This window comes from Triturus cristatus, chromosome 12 (assembly GCF_964204655.1).
Source record: "Triturus cristatus chromosome 12, aTriCri1.1, whole genome shotgun sequence".
NCBI lineage: Eukaryota > Metazoa > Chordata > Amphibia > Caudata > Salamandridae > Triturus > Triturus cristatus.
This window is the reverse complement of record NC_140595.1, coordinates 593,262,284-593,282,381: the sequence shown is the minus strand read 5'-3', so window position 1 is coordinate 593,282,381 and position 20,098 is coordinate 593,262,284.

The window sequence follows — 20,098 nt, the reverse complement described above, 5'->3', positions numbered from 1 at the left end:
ATTTATGAAGCAACTTGCCCCATGGACAAGCAGATATTTTATCAAATTCCACTGCCCTGGAAGGAAAAGGTCACGTTAGTCAAATACATATAGTAATTAACTACATTTACTCCACCTGTCTTCAGCGGCCTTCTCCTCTCCTCTGTCTCCAACCGGTTCCTGGGTTAAAGGCAAAAGGACAAAAACAGGTTAGTGGCCTCTCCAGGGTCCCCCCGTGCAAGGGTACAAGAGAACCCCTTTGGGTCCTTAGTCGTCGTCTTCATCTGATCCGCCCAGTGCAGCGTAGTCACGCAGGAGGCTGTGGATCATCGTACGGCACACCAGGATGGATGTCTCTTTCTTCCCTACTACCAGGCGGTTTCTGGAATACAGAAGAACATCTTTAAAACAGCACAGGAGCCTCTAGCAGCCCTTAAGGTCACCTAGTGCATGTGTCCCCTGGAACAAACCATACATCACAGAGTCCGCGTTGATGCATGAAGGAGGTAGCCAGGCCCTAAGCTCCGTGCCTAGGTCCTGTGCATACGTGCACTTCCAGAAGAGATGGTATGTAGTCTAATCCAGGGTGCACCCTCTCGGGCAGGACCTGTATCGGTTGAGCCCTCTTGCGTGCATGAAGGCTCTCACTGGAATTTCTCCTTGGATGGACAACCAGGCGATGTCTGTGTGCTGGTTCGTCAGGTGCTTGGAAGCGACTTCTCCCCACACGTGGTCCACTGTGGCAGAGGGGAGGGTGCCTATCAGTTCGCTGATGTCCTTTGCTCCTAACTAACTTTGAACAAGCTTCGGGGTACATGTGGCGGGGGCGGCAGCATCCAACTCGAACTCCTTCACAAACTTCTACAATTCTTTCTAGGATCCACGGGGTCTCCCAGTTGTACGGGACGCCGCTCACCTACTCTGCCCATCCGAGGCACCTCCTCGTTGGCCACAGGAAGAAGCGTGCCATCGGAAAGCCGACATGGCTCTCATTTTCGGTCCTCAGGGTGTTCCTCACACAGTAGTACACAAAGATTACCTTGAGGATGGTGGCGATATCTGGCATGCCCCTGCCTCCCTTGTCGTGGGTCTTGAACATCACCACCCTCTTCACTCTGTCCATCTTTGAGCTCCAAATGAAGTAGAAGACCATTTTCGTGATGGCCATGGCCGTTTGGGTCTGCACAGGCCACACTTGAGCGACGTACTAGAGCACTGGCAGGGTCTCGTTCTGCAGGGCCAAAGACTTCCCTTCGATCGTCAGCTTCCGGAGACTCCAGAGTCCCAGCTTCCGCCTCTTCTTCGCCAGTCTCTCTTCCCATGTCTTCTCTGCTGCACCTTGCCTTCATCAGCTTCACATAAGAGAACAACCTGATCCGGAATTAATATAATAATTCACATCTCAAAGCTACTAATTGTAAATATATCGACATAGCTATTTGATTGTACTCTTGGTACTGTCTTGCATGCAGTGCATTATGGGAGTACCATATGGTTTCTGAGGCTCACTAGGGACCTCCAGGAGCAGTTTGCAGTACTGGAAGTGCTGGTGCCTTACTTACTAGGGACCTCTAGGAGCAGCTTGCGGTACTGTCAGTGCTGGTGCCTTGCTCACTAGTAGCAGAGGTGTGGAATTTAATAAAATATCTACCTGTCCATGGGGCAGGTTGCTTCATAAATCTACTTGTCCTGTAACGAAATCCACTTGTCCCTTTGGTGCCATGTTATGCAGCGACAAATTATGGCAGCAATCTCATTATATAAGAGCTCTGATATAGCCTCTCTGATTATGCAAGGGCTCATACCATAGTAGTGTTTGAATACTTGCAATCCCCTGATGTTGCCATGTTTCCGCAGATCTACTTACTGGGGCTGAAGGTAGTGGTACAAAATAGTTCCAGGGTTAGATTGCCCTTTTGGGTCTGTGCAAACCTACTAAATTGCATGTTTTAAGGGTTTTCAACAACTCTTCTCTAATCTTTTCCCATACTGAAAAATGTTGGAAATTTACTCCAGACGTGAACCTTCTTCCAGAGTTAGGAAAATAGTGGTTGGAGGGAAAGTGAACTTGCAAACACTCGCATGAGCAAATCTATTCATGCATATTTGCTCATGCTAAAATGCAGTTCACAAATATTTTCTATGGGTACTTTTTCTTGTCCTACTTTTGTAAATTCTTGGGAATTCATGAAAGCCGGATAGCTGCACTTAATGCAAGGACATATTCCATGGGTGCACTTTTGAGACTTTAATAAATGGGCCCCAAATTCGCCCTGGCATTGACAATGACCTTTTGCGTTTATTAAAATTCTGTCTCTCTCTGTATCAGCTGTCTTCACTGTGAGTGACTCCATTCTGCTCTTTCACAAGGAGCATATTGGCACACAAAGTAGTTTTGTTCAGTGCCAGTAACTACTGTGGCAGTGTGTGCTTTTTGAGACCAAAAACAATGTTGTGCGTTTGCCACTGTTTGTTATAATGGTGAGGGCCCGGCAGCTCCCACATCAATAAGGTTTAACAAAAACCATTCTGAAAAATTCACACATTGACAAAACTAAAATGTTGACCATCAATTTCAGACCTACGGACTTTGCCAATGCTTGTTTGTTTTTGTTTCCCATAAACTTATTGAAACTGGTTACAATGATTTTCCATTATGAATATTTTTAGGAAATACTAGCATGCATCAACACATGTTACTAAATGATGCTGCAAAGAAATGGTACTTGAAATTTTACAGTAGTTAAGCAATTTTGTTTTCCTGTTTTCATTTTTTATGAACATTTTATTTTGAAAGCAAAGAATCCTCAATCTTGCTTTCAAACTTATGCAAATATTTGCATCAAATCAGTGAGCATTCTGGGAGCATTATACATAGCCTCATATTGCTAAATGGGTGTACACATTTTTATACTGGAACCACTGACAGTAGTGCAGTCAGAGCTTATAACATTTACATAGAGCGCTCACCCTAATAATGAAGGCTTTCAATTAATGTACCATAAATGTACCATAAATACAAGTTTGAACAGCATTAACATATGGAAAAAAAATTACCCGCCCTTCCCTGATCCATAATGTGGTACTGCAAACTGGCAGCCAAAGGGTTTGTGCTGCAGGGGTTAGGCCTACTTGTCCCAAGGACACATGAAAGCTCGTTGCCCTTGAACCCAAACAATATGTCCTGTGCGTCGGGCTATAGGAATTCCACATCCCTGCATTAGGGACCTCTAGGAGCAGTTTGCGGTACTGCACCTACCACATCTCACATTTACATTAGACCTTCTATAAATTTCCCTTAATCAGCTCCACATAGAGTACAACCTAACCTAATCCGGAATTAATATAATTCTTTTGTCACATTTCAAAGCTACTAATTGTATATATGGACATAGCTATTTGAATGTACTTGTGGTACTGTCTTGCATGCAATGCATTATGGGTAGGGTGGATTTACCATATCTTCAAAGTTTATGATGCTCACTAGGGACCTCTAGGAGCAGCTTCCGGTGCTGCACCTAGACAAGCAGTGCTGGTGCCTTGCTCACTAGGGACCGCTAGGAACATCTTTCGGTACTGCACCTAGACATGCAGTGGTGATTCCTTGCTCACTAGGGAGCTCTAGGAGCAGCTTGCGGTACTGCACTGAGACATACAATGATGTATCCTGGCTCACTATGCAATCATTTGCAATGCACTAGGTCTTGCGTTACTGAAAGTATGAGCTATTGATGTTGCATTATTATTTGCAATGCCAATACCTCAAACTATCAGTAATGCAAGACCTATTGCATTGCAAATGCTTGTTTGAATTAATTTAATTCATAACTGCTACAACTTACGTAATTATAGAGATATATTTAAAAAAAAAAACATTCAGTTTATTTGCATACCATGTTAAATCTAATCGAAACATTATACATTTCCACTGTTCCATCCGTGTCAGTTTTCAACAAGGCTTGACACTGTCTTTGATCTAAAACCACCAACAGAAAACCTGGTTTTTGCAGTCTCCTACTGCTTTCTCAAGGCTGTTAAAGATATTGTGTTCAAAAATTCTAAATTGATTTACCATATTACATTGAATATTATTTTACAGTATATCATTCAGAATTGTCAGTAGAACCCTTCATCAAATAACAGGGAATAAAATCATACGTTTTCTAATTATAATTCAAAGCCATATTTCTAATCCAATTTCAATTTCTCATAATATGGTTCATCTCTTTTATAGTTATATGATCAATAGCTGTATTAACAGCAAATCTTTTATGTATGATTAAACATAGAAGTTAAAATACTACATTCTCAAAGGACATACCTGTTAAGGTAAAACAATTGTTTTCATTTAATAGCAGACGGTACTAAACAACGTTAGTTGCTGCTGCTGTTGCTTGTGCAAGCTTCCTCTGGCATCCCCAAGTCTCACCATCACTCGTCTCACCATCACTCTGCCTGGTCAGTTACTGAGAGCATTACACAATCGGTCAAGCCTACTGTGTCAGAGGTGTGAATAGAGGCAGGAGATCTACTAGATTGTTGAGATACCCTTTTATGTCTCTTGTTGCAGGGCAGTGTCACTCGACGAGACTTCAGTGTTTCCTCCTCAGTCTTATGAATCCTCATTGTATTGTCATTAATTCTTGCTGCTGGTGCGACTTTAATCCTACCTAAAACCGAGCGCTCCACTTCCATGTAGGCTGCTTAAAAAAAACGAAAATAGAGGAAGTAGGAAGCAAGGGCAGAAGGAAGGGTAGTGTCAGTGATGGAGGTTTGGAAGGGCTGAGGCTGAAATAGGGGTGTTGTTGTAAAGATGGATTGCCTTGGTTTCTTACCAGTAATCTTCATTACTTCGAGTCCTGGTCTTCCCCGATACAGTCCTTACACATGAGATGTCTCCGAGCTGCAGAACATATTCCCTAGCCAAAAAAAATAATTCCAATAAGCTGGCCGCCATTTACCCAGCCATCCTATAAAGGGGAACCTGTTACGTCACTTCCTGTTCAAATACCAAGCATAATAAAAATCCAGCAGAACGCAAAATATAATCAATCCCACCTCCAGGAGGGAGGGCGGGAACCATGACTGTGTCAGGGAAGACCAGGACTCGGAATAATGAAGATTACGGTAAGTAGCCTGGGAATTACCTCCTCGTCCGTCTTCCCTTATCCTATCCTTACACATGAGATCATGTCCAAACATCAATATTGATTATACAAACCAACAAAAGCAGGAGCACACTGCATCGGTGCAAGCAAATGAACATTTAAAACATGCTTGACAAATGGGAACATATAGAAATCAAGGATGCAAAACAGAAGACAAAACATGTTCACCAAACTTAGAAGAAATATATCTCCCCAATTGGACCCTGTAATGATCAAGGAAAGTATGCGGAGAACTCCAGGTAGATGTGGCACAGATATCCCACGAAGCAGACACGCCATATGTAACCGACCCTGAACTAGGGGAGGAACCTGAAGCTGGGCAATTTCAAGCTTTCACAATCAAAAGCTTAATCCACCTAGAAAAAGAAGAGGTGGAAAGCCGGGAACCCTTACTGGGTAATCCAAACATAACAAACAAAGCATCTGCCTTCCGAAAGGATGATGTTCGGTCATGGTAAATTGACAAAGCTCTATGCAGATCCAAAGTGTTCAAGTCCACTTCCTCAGCCGAATAAGGTGAAGGAAAAGACTGAGGAAGGACAATTTCAGTGTGAAAACTAGACACAACCTTGGGTAAAAAAGCAGAACTAGGCTGGAGAATCACTTTATCCTCCAAAAACCTAAGAAACGGAGAAACAGACCATAATGCACTAATCTCAGAAACTCTTCTGCCTGAGCAAACAGCAACCCGAAAAGACACATTTTCAGCGAGAAACTTAAAGTCCACCGACTACAAAGGTTCAAAAGGCAGGATTGTGAGAGCATTAAGGACCAACGGTAAATCCCAAGAAGGGATAGGGGACTTAATAGGAGGTCGCTGAAGAAAAAAACTATGCAGCTGCTTATAAGTAAAAAGATCCACCCCAGCCACCCCTAACCTCCTGGATAGCAGCCCACTGGGCTCTGACGTTAGACACTGCAAGACCCAACACAAAATCTTCACACAAAAAAAATCAAGAACCTTCATGGGATCACCACGAATAGGATCCAAATCTTGTGCCACACACCACTTCTTGAAATTGCTCCCACGACGGGCATAAGACTTCCATGTAGAAGGACGACGGGCCAAGTAAATTTCATCTGCCACCTCCCTAGAACAACCCTGCAGAATAAGGGCTAACCTTTCAGCAACTATGCTCCCAGTTCCAGATGCCAGAGCACAGCTGGTGAGAGAAAGGGAAGGGACAACTGAGAGGGTGGAAGGGGAAACTCCCAGACAGGAGTGACCGCCAGAATCAGGATCTGAGAGAACCAAGCCTCCTCACCCATCTCGGAGCACCCCCCCACCCTCCATTCCAATGTTGAGGGCACCAGGGAACAGAACTGAGGCAGCTGTGCATTCTCTCTGTCGCAAAAAGGTCCAACCATGGACACCCAAATTTGAGAATCAGCTCCTGAAAAACCGCAGGACTCGGACATAGAGACACTGATGACTGAAACCTCCTGCTCAAGTGGTCTACAGGCCTATTCTCCTTCCCCAGAAGATAAACAGCCTTCAGGGACCAGAGATTGTGCTCTGACCACAAACAAATCTCCTTTGCCAGAAGAAACCGAACAGGCACCATTCCCCCCTGCCGATTCAAGTTGGACCTCATCACTTGATTGTCCGCCTGGATATAGACAGCCCGACCCTGGATCTAAGGAAGGAAAAACAGCAAAGCCCTCTAAACAGCTGCCAGGTCCTGGTAGTTGGAGGACCTGTGGAACCCCCCCTGGGCCCCATCTCCCCTGAGCAGAAGCAGTGCCTTACACTGCCCCCCAGTGCAACTTGCTGGAATCCGTTGGCAGTACCACCAGGACCGGAGGATACAAGACATCCCCTTTGAGCAGTGAGTCTGGTTGCAATCTCCATTTAAAAGCCAGTCAGATCTCTGCCGTCATTGGAACTAATGTCCAGGGAGCCAATGTGACAAGAGGGAGCCAATGTGCCAAGAGAATGTGCACCAGAGGATACAAATGCACCCTGCTCCAAGGCACAATGTACAAGATGGACGCCATTTCCCCCGAGTCCTCAACCACAGCCTGACAGAAGCCGAAGTCAAGGCCAACAGATCCTGTAGATGTTGAATTAACAGAATGCGCCTCTCCACCGAGAAGAACACCTCCCCGCTCTCCATGCAAAGTCTAGCCCCTAGAAATGGCAGAGTCTGTATAGGGTGCAGATGTGACTTTGCATAATTCAACAGGAGCCAGAAAGTCTGAAGCAGATTGCACACCTCCTCGACATCTACTAGTGCCTTGGAAAAACAAGAAGAGGAAATTAGCCAATCATCGAGGTAGGGATAAAGGTTAATAACTTTACCATGCAAGATACCCATCAATGGAGCCACCAACTTGGTGAATACCCTCGGCGCTGCGATAAGGCCAAAGGGATGGACCCTGAATTGAATTTGCTGTCTACAGCAAATAGAAGGTGACGTTGATGAGTGGGAACAATTGGCACACGTAAATAGTCATCCTTCATGGATCAGGAAGGCAAAGATGGATTGCAGAGTGATCATCTTGAATGGTCGATGAACAAGGAACTGATTTGGGTCTTTTAAATCCAACGCTGGACGAAATTGCCTGATGGCTTCCGCATAGAAAAGAGAATGAAATAAACTCCTCTCTCTGGTGCAGGAACCGGAACCATTGTTGACTTTTCCACTAAAGTCTGCATACCGTGCAACAAAGCCTGACACCTCACAGATCCCTTGGAAGATGTGTTGACTTGAATAAACTGGAAGGCAGGACTGAAAACTCTAGGTGGTAACCCTCCAAAACCACCATGACCGCCTACTGATCTAGTACAGAATGCAGCCCAACTTCCCTGAAAAACAGGAGCCGACCAACCACTGGAGGGGAATTCAGATAGTCATGCTATAGGAGGAGGCTGCGGGGTGGAAGCCAAACTTCCTGGCTGGAATTGGGCTTTATCATCAGCTGGGGCACCCCTGCCTCGACTCCGGACTCGAAAGGGCTGATATGCGCTTTTCTCAGAAGTGGGAAAGACATTTTTGTAACTAAATCCCCGACTCCGGAAAGCAGACCGAAAAGGAGTCAGCAATTTTTTGTTCCTGGCTGTCACCCGAATACCAATATTTGAAGCTGCATACGAGCGCTTCAGAGCAGTCTCCACCTTCTTGTCAACTGCATCCGGAGGAAAGGCATCCCCCTAAATAACATTACCCTATGTTGAAAGCCCAGCCATGATGTTGTCCACATTAGTTGGCAGAAATTCGTTTGTAAAGTTATCCACTGAGTATTTTTTAGACCGTAAATGAGGGAAAGTTTTCATGTCCACCGCCCTCCATTCATGTGTTAACACTTTACGAATGGCCGAATGGAGTGGGACTGATTCAGGCTCAGCCCGCTGATAACATGCAAAAAAAAATCTTCTCCCTCAACTCCAGGTGGAGCAGGATCAGGAAGACCCAAAGTGGACAGCTCTTCCCCATGGAGAAAACCCCCCACCTACCCTCATCCCTATCTGGATCCACCTTTTCAGGATCCACAAGCCAATGGAACTTTGGGAGGAACATGACAGTCACTTTTATGTAAAGCAGACTCCACTGAATTACCAATCATCGCCTGAAACTTTTCTTTTGAGGGACCTGCTTCCTCAATACCTTAAAAGCATTGCCAAAACTCACAGACAGAATCCACTGCTGACACTCCAGGAAACTGCAGTTTTGAGAACAGTGGGAGTGCCGGCAATAAGCGCCCATAATCCAGTGGGATTGCAGCAGAATCAAGGAAACGCTGGTGGCATTTCAGAAGAGGCGCCCCTACACTAAACACAGCTAACCACACTTCGCTTAAAACTGATAAATGCCAAAAGTTGCCAAAACAGCGGAAAACAGTGGAATAATGCACGTAAAGCGTGACCAACAGCACGCCAGGAACTGTTAAAGTGTGTCCCTGGCAGCGCGAGCATGAGAACGGCATAAATGGCCCACCCACTTGAGCAGGGCGTGTCTGGACCACACTAATTAGGCTGCTACAGTAAGCCTAAACACCAATATATATACATAAAAAGAAAGAAAAAAGAACTTACTGTTCTCATAGCGATGTGGAGCCGGCTAGATTAGATGAGAATAAAAAACAAGCATTGAAAATGCAACAGGTCTTGCCTTTGATTAAGTTAAAGCCATTTGCTTTGCTAATGGTGTTGTATAGCAAAGCAAATGGCTTTAACTTAATGAAAGGCGAAACCTATTGCATTTTTAATGCTTGTTGCATTTGTCACCCCAAGTGGGACGGGTATGCCCAGACTTTGGTCCCGTGCTCCCCCTCCCACTGGAGTCAAGCTATCCTGGCTGATGAGGGCTGAAAGCCCGAAACCGGTCCTAGGATGCTTGTTTCCAGTCCAGGCAGGACCTGGCCTGGCAGTTCTGGCTAGACTGTTCCCATTGGGCGCAGGGGAAGACTGATTCGCATATGGCTGGTTCCAAACTGGAATGGCACGGTGAGCAAAAAAACTATGGATTTAGGCCCAGATCTCTGTACTGGGGTGAATGTATGACATTGTTGTGCATTCGGTCCATCAATTGTTCTTTTTGCATGTTGATGAAGCATTTCTCTGTGTGTTTTTACTAGGTCTGTTTGCTATCGCGCATATCCGTGTCCTGTATATTTCAAGCGCTACTTCTACATGTTTCAGATCTGATCACTGTATGATTTGACTGTTGTTTTATATCTGTGCATGGGTCAGTTTTATCTCTTCTGTTTGGGTATTATAGCTGCATGTTAAACGTGCTATCCCTACATGTTTGCCTGTTTCAGCTCTCTCTGCCTGTGCCGGCTGATATGAATCTGTATTTTGAGAGCTACCTCTGTCTATTACAGATCTGATCTCTGTATGCTTCGGCTGTTGTCTGCATGTTTGTGTTAGTTATATCTCTTCATGATCCGGCTTTTATCTTTTCTGCTTTGCTATATCACTGCACATTTTGGTTACTATCCTTGCATGTTTATCTCTGCATGTTTCCTGTGCCGTATCTGGATGCTGCGTGGATTATCTTTGCTCATTTCACAGGGTGGTAACCAGGAGGGACTAAAAATCCTCCTGGACAATCAGAACACCCGGTTTTTCATAATTGGTGACGCAAAATGATACGCACCAATGCAAAACACGGGCAAAGAAGAAAGCGAGCTTCTGGAATCGTATCGATTCCAAGAAGCCCTCGTAGGACGAGCAGCGCATGCGCTGCTTTCGTCAGGCCGAGACCTCAAAACAAATGGAAGTGATGTTACGGTTAACCCTTTATGAGATGGCTGGGTAAATGGTGGCCATATATGGGGAATTATTTTTGTTGGCTAAGGAATATGTTCTGCAGTTTGGAGATGCATCTCACGTGTAAGATCTGAGTCAGGGAAGACGGACGAGGAGGTAATGTCTGGTAGTCTAAAGGGGTGTGCAGGAGGAAGGGATAGCAAGTGAAGTGAGGGGCAATCATTGAACCTGGGCATAGTGCTGCTGTCTGTTTGGCGCTGGCTCCTGCAGCTGATCCTTGTGCCAGAGGTGCTATGCTGTCTGGTGAGGGGGTCTCTTTCTGGCTCAGCAAATAACTGTCAGTCTAAAATACACCAACATGGGCAAAAACACTGTTTGTGCCAGGACTGCAATGCACTGTATCACTACATGATCATGTGATTTGTGCAAGATTCAACTGAGCAGGTTTCACCTCTGCCTGTCAACGAGGCTAAGATAAAGATCGAGCTGAAAAGCAACTACTTGAACTATGCTAGTGCCTTTAAAAGACAAAAAGATACCGAAATTCAGTAATGTAGTTAATGAGCAGGATCTTGTTTCTGTTTTTTTTTTTTACTATTGAAAAGACTGTTGAGTCACGGTGGTGCGCAGGCGTACTGTTCAATAATGACAGTCAGTCAACCCAGTCAAAATAGTTTATTTGGGTTAACACCTTTAAATACAGTAATGGCAGTCTTTGATCCCAGTTCACATTGACTGTTCGAAGAGACACAAAACAAATGTCTCACCCATAATGATGAGGGTATTGCATTCTGCTCACTGTCCTAATACTAGCTCATAATGAGAACACTTTCTGTTCAGGCTGGGCTTCAGTTTTTGTGTCTAAGGCTCTGCTGATCGTCTCGGTGCACATTGTAATGTTATGTGATCTGTAATAGTTTTGAACTAAAGCTTACCTCCTCATATAAAGAAAAATTTGGGATTAACACCTGATACATAACTCTCTCTTTGGAACCCAGATCCTCTCTTAAAAAAAGCTACTGTTGTGTAGTTGCTAGGACCCCACAGGACCTGTGCGTTTTGGATGACCTAAACTGAGGGCTTTGTGTGCAGACAGACTCTGGACACCCCCACAGGATGAGTCAGCCGTTAGACCAGCTAGCTCTACAATGCCACTACCACGCCCAATGGATTCTACAGTGGTGTAGGTAGTTTCTGCCAACCACTGAACATGACAACCCTGATTCCTCAGGTATTGTGGAAAACAATACGGTATCTTTCGCTCAGTCACACTTATGCTTACTTTTCTCAGAATACACATAGAATGACGATTGGAACGGTTACAATAATTATTTATTGATCAAGCATTAGTCTAGTATGAAACATATTTGCTGCGACAATCAAAAGACAGGAGCAGACAGATGTAATCGCTAGCACCAATATCATAAATATCAGCTACATTTCTACCATGGTGCTAATAAGATAAATAAAAGCAGATTATATAAAACAATAGCATTGGCGTACTCCTACGATGCGTAGCCTACCTAAATGTACCTAGCCTGGATATGTAGGCGAAGCATGTGTATGTAAGTGCGAGGATATATCCTAATGGAGCCAAGACTCCCCCGGGGAAGTGCTAACCTCTCATCTGATGGTTCTGAATGATGGACCCCGTCTCTGGGTCGAGGATGGCACCCTGCAAGGGTAGTCAGGTCTCTGCCTGTCGAAGGATCAGCCTGTAGAGTCTCGGTCCAGCCTGGAAGGAATTCTCCTCTCTGTCTGTAAGGGGGAGTGAAGTCTTTTAGACTATAGTGGTCACTCCAGGGTTTCTTCTAGAATCTATATGTTTTGAAAACATTCGCAAATCTTCTGCTAATCCTTCTCTAAACAAACATGATCATGCACAGCTGGCTGTTGGCCATGGATGAAAAAAGTGGTGACCCTTATACAGAATGAAATGAAAGGAAGTTATTATTTCTTAAGCGCACTACTACCCGCGGGTATCTAGGCGCTGACTACCAAAACAGGGTAGGCGAGGGTAAAGAATAACACTAGCCATCCGTGAAACACAGGAGAGGTGGAAGAGCATATTAAACTAGTGGCTGAATAACCAGGTTTTAACAGCTTTCCGAAACGGGAGCAGATTTTTGAAGTTTTGAGTATTAGTGGCATCGTATTCCAGAGTTTAGCAGTGGCCACTGCAAAGCTCTTGCCTCCCCAGATGGCTCTTTTAAACTTGGGAACAACCAAGTTAGCCTGGGAAGCAGATTTTAAGGTTCTGCCAGGGATGTAACGATTGAAGAGTTGCTTAATAGAAGCTGGACCCTCAAAATGTAGGGACTTAAAGGCTGTGCCCAAGGACTTGAACATAACCCTCTGTATGACCTGGAGCCAGTGGAGTAGGGGGAGAGACTTGGACACTGACTGATGTTTTGGAATTCCCAAAAGCAACCTGGCGGCCGCGTTTTGGACCATTTGTAGTTTGTCCAGGGCAGTCAAGAAGAGCCCATTACAGTAATCTATTTTAAAAAGACCAATGTTGTAATCACTGCTTTATGTAGGTCCAGAAGGATAAAATACCTTCCTAAGTGATTTAAAGATAAAAAAGCATGACGAAGTAATGGCATTGGCATGGCTCACAAAGGAAAGTTTTTCATCAAACTGTACTCCCAGGTTTTTCACCTATGGCACCGGGATGGGGAGGGTACCCAATTCATGGGACCACCAGCAAGGGGACCAAAATGATAGTTGCTTACCCAAGAGTAATACCTCAGTTTAGTCTGAGTCCAATTTCAGACAATTGTTGGACATCCATCTCCCAATCTGTACCATGCAATTGTGGAAGCATTTAGCTGTGTTATCAGCATTCTCTGTGACTGACACTATAATCTGGGTGTCGTCAGCATAAGAAACAACCGAGAAGCCAAAGCCTTTGATCAGTGAAGCCAGGGATGTAACATACAGATTAAAAAGGGTGGGACTGAATGCCGACCCTTGTGATACACCACAAGGAAGAGTGAAAGATGTAGATCTGTGACCGTTACGTTCCACATATTGCATTCTGTCAGTGAGAAATGAGCTGAGGAGTTTAAGAGCAGTACCTCTAACTCCTATCTTGAGCAGCCGGTTGATAAGAAGTTGATGGTTAACAGTATTGAACGCTGCCGAAAGGTCTAATGATATTAGGGCAGCGTTCCCTCCTTTGTCTAAAGTTGTTCTGACATATCCTATGGCTGTGAGCAGGGCTGTCTCCGTGCTATGTTGGCTTCTGAAGTCAAACTGAGAGGAATTCAGTAATCTGTGATCCTGGATGAATAGAGAGAGCTCAGTGTTTATAGCTTTCTAAATCAGTTTGGCCGGGAAGGGAAGTCGAGAAATTGGCCTGTAATTTTTGGGATTATCAGCATCCAGATTGTTTTTTGTTAAAAGAGGAAGGATTGATGCAACTTTCCAATTTTTAGGGAAATATCCAGACTGGAGTATTTGATTAAAAATCCCCAAGAGATGTTCAGGAACTAAGGCTGAACCTAGTTGCATAACTCTAGGCGGACATGCATCAAAAGGTGAACCTGACTTAATTTGTTTAAACCAGTTGGTTACTTGGTCTATTGTAAGAGGGGAGAATGCCTATAGAGTGTAATTATTGGATTGGGAGGGTACTAATAAGTCAGTCCCCAAAATAGTGGCTTTCCTGACAGCCTTTCCTGCTTTGGACCCAATACCCACCACTGACTGTGGCTTGTCATTACCCACCGCTGCCTGTGGGTTACCATTCGAACACAGCCCCACAGTGCTTGGGCTTGAGGTTAAAGCATTAAAGATCACTTCTGCCTTGTTTTTAAAAAAGTTAGCAAGTTTGTTGCAGAACGAGGCATCTGCGTTAAGATTACTGGCTGGTGGCGGGTTGCTTAGCTTGACCACTGTAGAGAACAGTTCTTTAGGAGTATTTTGAGCCGAATTAATCTTTTTTATAGAGAAATTAGATTTAGTTTTGGTCAGAAGGTTTTTGTATTGTAATAGTTCTGCCTTATAAGAAAGAGTCTTTATACTCTAAGCAATAATTTGACCTCCATTTTCTTTTTTTTTTGTTTTTTAAAGACCTTTATTGCATTATTCCACGATACACAGCTTCCAGCCTACAACCCCTCGGGCTGGCCGCTCAGTATGTAACACATGCATTGCTTCGTATAGTACACAGCCCATTGCCGTCAACCCGGGGGTACGGCGGCGTTATAAAGTGCAAGTGTCTCACAGTTTAAAGGAGGATAGTGAAGGTCTCATTTTTCTCTTTTTTATAGCTATAAAACAAGAACATGTTTCAAGAATATCGTCAAGTGAGCCTAACAATCGAACAACCCCCCCCCCCCCCCCCCAACTAACTAACACAGTCACCACGTTGAGCACAGTAAGTCCACCTATGTACCGGTGATGCAACTATAGTGCCCCACTCTAAAGCACCTGGAGCCACAAGGTCGTTAGGGTCCTTACATATCTTCTGAGTCGGCTTGCGTGGTGGACGGAGGCTCGCAGATGCCTCCCCTGAAATCGTTCCAATTGGACCATACTTCCACTCATTTCCGGGGACACCCTCTCGCTACATACACAGTCTTTTCCTGTAGCATACACCAGTTCATATCGCTGTGCCAGTCCGTCAGTTTTGGTGTATTAGGGCTTCCCCAGAGTCTGGCAATGTTTCTTTTTGCTACCATTTGTCCGAGCGTCACCCAGAGCCTCCCTTTCGGTGGCAGGTCCGTTGGCTCCCATATATTGAGGAGACACCTCTTGGCCTCTGGGCGAATCTCCACCTCCCATACCTCCTGCATGCACCACCCTTCTCCAATACCGTTGAATCTTCGGGCAGCCCCATAATACATGGAAGAAGGTACCCGTGCCACCACATCCCCTCCTGCAGAGTACCGTGTCAGCCCTCCCCATTAAGTGTAGCCTAGTACAAGAGATGTATATTCTATGTAGTATCTTCAGTTGGATTAGTCGCAGTCGGGCTGATATCGCAACCTCACGTGGTGAAGCCAAAGCATACAGCCATTCTTCGTCGTCTATCTCCAGCCCATCAGCAACCCATTTCTCTCTAAGGGGTAGGAGCATGTCGGGGGGGTTATTGATTAGATTTTTATATGTAAGTGATATGGCGTGTTCTGTAATGTGCCCATCAAGTAATCTATCTTCAAGCGGGGAGGTTTGTGGTAGTTTAGTCTCAGGTGGGATATTAGCCTGCAGGGAGTGTCGCACCTGTAAGTATCTAAAGTATTCGGTTTGCGCCAGCTCATATGTGTCCCGTAAGTGGGCGAACGTGTGGATCCCTGTAGGGCCCCAGATATCCTTGATTTGGGAGATTCCGATCAAGTCCCAGTTGCGGAAGCCCTTGGTACGTCCCAGATTACCTAGTTTTTCGGAGAGCCCAAAGTGGCGTGGCCATTGTAAGGACTCCTGACCATCCGAGCTTCCTCTGAGCAATGTGCCATACCTGTACCGAGTGTAGTGTAGGTCCAGTGAGTTGACGTGTACCCCGTTTGGAGTAGAGTGCTATCTCATAGTTCCCCCCCGGGAAGCAGCCATCTGTCCATACCGTAGGCGGGATCATTCCCATCGCCATACGTCCCTTGGTTGATCGCTGAGAGGTGGGCTGCCCAGTAATTTTTGCGAATGTCTGGGAGGGCTATACCGCCATCGTACCACCCCAGCGTGAGTTTGGTCAATGCGATTCGGGGCGACCCGGCCCAGAGGAGGTCGCGTTGCGCCGCCTCAATCGCTGCAAAGTAGGTGTTAGGGACTAAGTCTGGATAATTTTGTAGCGCATAGAGAAAATGTGGTAGCGCTAGCATCTTAAATAGGGCTGCCCGGCCCAATAGAGACAGTGGTAGGTGCTGCCAGGATTTGGCCTCCCTTTGGACCGACTTAACGGCGGTTTGAGGTTTCGATCATATAGTAGGGGCTTGTTAGTGGTAATGTATACTCCCAGGTACTTGAACCCGTCCTCTGCCACCGTGATAGGGCACGTGTCAGGGAGCCTCGGAGGGTCACCATGTAGGACGTAGAGATATGATTTGTTCCAGTTGACCCGGAAGCCAGAGTTACGACCGAAGCTTGCAAGTATGTCGAGTGCCGCCATTATCGACCTGCGCGGCCTGCAAAGGTACAGGAGGATGTCGTCGGCGTAAAGGGATATTTTGTCCTCCCACCCTTCCTCCCAGACTATACCCTTCAGGTAGACGTCCTGCCTTATCCAGGCTGCGAGCGGTTCAAGGGAAAGGGCGAAGAGAAGGGGAGAGAGGGGGCAACCCTGTCTAGTCCCTCTCTCAAGTGTGAAAACCTCAGACACCTTGTTGTTCACCAGTACCTGTGCCAGGGGCTCTGCATATAAAAGACGCACCCACGCTATAAAGTGAGGTCCAAAGCCCAGTTTGCGCTGGACTGCGAACATATATGACCACTCCAGGGTGTCGAAGGCCATGGTGGCGTCCAGAGAGACCACCACCGCGTCCTCCTGTAATCTGTGGCGCTGCCCCAATATGCCATTTAGCCGTCTAATGTTAAGGGCCGTGTTGCGATGGGGCATGAACCCCGATTGGTCAGGGTGGACCAACGAAGGAAGCACCGATTTGAGCCTATTGGCTAGCGTTTTGGCCAGTATTTTGGGCTCCGCATTGAGGAGCGAGATTGGTCTATATGACGCACATGAGTCTTTGGGTTTCCCCTCTTTCGGTATCGCCACTATGGTCGCTATGCGCTGATCACGAGGCAGCACCCCTATCTCCCTACTCTTTTCGAACATGAGTTTCAAATACTTACTGGTGGCGTCAGGTTTCAGCTTGTAAATCTCTATTGGGAGGCCATTGGGTCCTAGAGCCTTACCAGGGCGGAGGTCTCCTATTGCACGCTGTAGTTCGGCCTCAGTAAGCGGGCTATCCATGGCCTCCCGATCTTCAGCTGATAAGGAAGGCATTCGAATATCGGTTAGGAGGTCTATAGAGTCCTCCTCCGGGCGGTCCGACTCCCGCCTGTAGACCAGTTGGTAATGTCTCGCAAACTCTTCCACTATCCCCCGGGGCTCTGTAACTACGATCCCTGACTCGGTGCGTATGTCTGGCACCACCTTTCTGGCCTGTTGTTGTTTCTCGAGCCAGGCTATAAGTTTCCCGGCTTTATCGCCCTGATCATAAAGTCTACCCATCTTATGCCGAGCCACAGTCTGAGCCTCTTGGGTAACCAGTGCTCTGTACTCCGCCGCCTTTAACTGCAGTTTGTGTCTGACTTCCCTGGCCACAGTTTCTGGCGCCTCCCTCTCTAGATCTTCCAGATCTGCCTCTAGTGTTGTGACCTGTCTACGTTGTTCCTTCCGTCTAATCGAGATGGCTGAGAGCGCCTCCCCCCTAATCACGGGTTTAAATGCCTCCCACAAGGTGACGGGGGAGTCTACTGAGCCAACATTATTGTCGAAGTACTGTGCGATTGAGTTGGATATCTGCTTTCTGGTGTCCTCGTGTTTTAAATGCCAGGCGTTTATTGGTGCTATGCAGCCCTCACGGCTGTTTCCAACTGTTATGTGCGTAAGGACCGGTGAGTGGTCTGAAATGCCTCTAGGCAGAAGTGCTGCTTCCCGTATTGTCATGTCATGTTGTAGCAAAGTAAGGATGTAATCTAAGCGCGAAAAGGAATGATGCGACCCAGAGAAAAAGGTAAAGTGGCGGTCTGTAGGATGGAGCAGGCGCCAGACGTCCGTGAGCCCGAAGGCCTCAAGAAAGTCCGCCAACCACCTCTGCCCCTGGGGCAGGTCTCTGGGGGGCTGCCTATCCTGGGTCCCTGACACCACCGCGTTAAAGTCCGTCCCCCCCCCCCCCCCCCCCAGCACCAATTGACCATCGGGAAGGGAAAGGAGTAATGTGCCCAGGTCCGCGAAGGCCCGAGTTTGGAGGCCAGGCGGAATGTAGACAGAGAGTAGGTTAAGTGTGCGGCCATCCCACCGTCCAGATACAGCCGTGAAGCGGCCCTGTGGGTCAGTTTTAGTAAGGTCTATATGGAGGGGCAGTGAGCGACGCAGGAGGATCCCCACCCCCCTAGAGCCGGAGGTGAAGCCAGAGTGAGCTGCTAGAGTGTAGCCCCATCTGTTGAGGGCCTGACATACATTCCCCATCAAATGAGTTTCTTGCATTAGTACTACGTCTGGCTGGTGCCGCTTGATGAATTGTAGGACTATAGTGCGTTTAAGTCTGTCCCCTAATCCGTTAACATTCCAGCTGAGGACTTTCAAACTTTTCTCCCATCTGCTAGCCATATCCGTTGCTTTGTAAGGTGCTTCGTCCCACCACCCCGGCATTTCGGCTGACTCCATGACAACATAGTTCGTGTGACCGTACAGGATCCCCAACTCCCCAACCCTCCCTGGTTCCCACCTCACAGGTGTACTCACTGCAAGCGATCAAGGATCTGACAAACCATTCACTCCACCCTCTCCCCCCGCGTCTGTCCCCAACATCCCTGCCCCCCTCCGCAAAAACAAACCCCCCCCCTCCCTGCCCCCTGCTCCGTGGGTTCCAAACTACCCACCACCCCAATTAGCAGAGCGCCTGTCGCCCAACCCTACCCCGGTGAGAACCCACCGAGGAAACTCTACGTGGGAAGTACGTGGGCCAGCCCCATCCTGGCCGCCCGCCCGTGTTGCCCAATTCGTTCAGCCCCTCAGGCCGGCAGTGCATCAGCTAAACAGTGAGCCTGGCTCAGAAACCCTGGGCAGGCAGTCACGCTGCTCCTTGGAGCAATCAAGTCTTACATTCAACACATTTTATACATTACTGTCCGACGGCTTCTCATTCGAGTGTTCGTGGCCTTATCTCGCTGTGTTGTCTCTGGGTGAGTCCCAGCGGGGACTATTCCATCTTGAACGCCAGGACCGCTGGCTCTGCTCATCACCTTCCGCTCTCCCTGCTGCTGACCCCGGGGAGGGGTGCCCTGTGTCTCGCCATTGTCCGCCGTCCTGCCGAGGGGGGCCCGCAATCTTAGCCGTGTCTAGCCACTCCTGCACCGCCGCAGGCGAAGTGAAGAAGAGGGATTTACCGCCAGTTATGATCTTCAGTTTGGCGGGAAAGAACATCATGTACCGAATCCCTCTGTCTCGTAGCGCCGCCTTGACCCCCTGGAAGGAGCGCCTCTCCTGTTGAACCTGGAGCGTGAAGTCCGGGAAGAAGCGAACTGTGGCCCCCTCGTACTGTAAATCACCATGTTGTCTGGCAGCCTGGAGGATTGCATCACGGTCTCGGTAGTTCAGTATTTTAGCAATAATTGTTCGTGGTAGGGCCCCTGGTTTAGGTTTCGGGATCGGGGCCCTGTGAGCCCGCTCAACAGTGAAGAGCTTCGATAGTCTTTTGGGTTTCAGGTGGCGGAGGATCAAATCCTCAAGAAAGAGCTCCATACAGTCCCCCTCAAGTCCTTCCGCCACACCTACCACGCGTATGTTGCTCCTCCGAGCCCTACCTTCCTGGTCATCGAGCCGTAGGGCCATCTGCCGGTGTTGGTGCACAAGCTCGTTGACCCTGCCCTCGAGCCGCTTCTCCGATTCCCGCAGGGCTTTGATGTCCACTTCGTTGGTTTTGGACCGGTCCGTGGTTTTCCCCAAGTCGGCCCGGAGCAGGTTCACCTCGATAGTGATCTTGTCCATCTTTGTCTCCAGGCTGGTGCTGAGGGTCTGGATTGCAGCCATTATGGACGTCAGGGAGAGTTCCGCCTGACCTGTGCCCTCCTT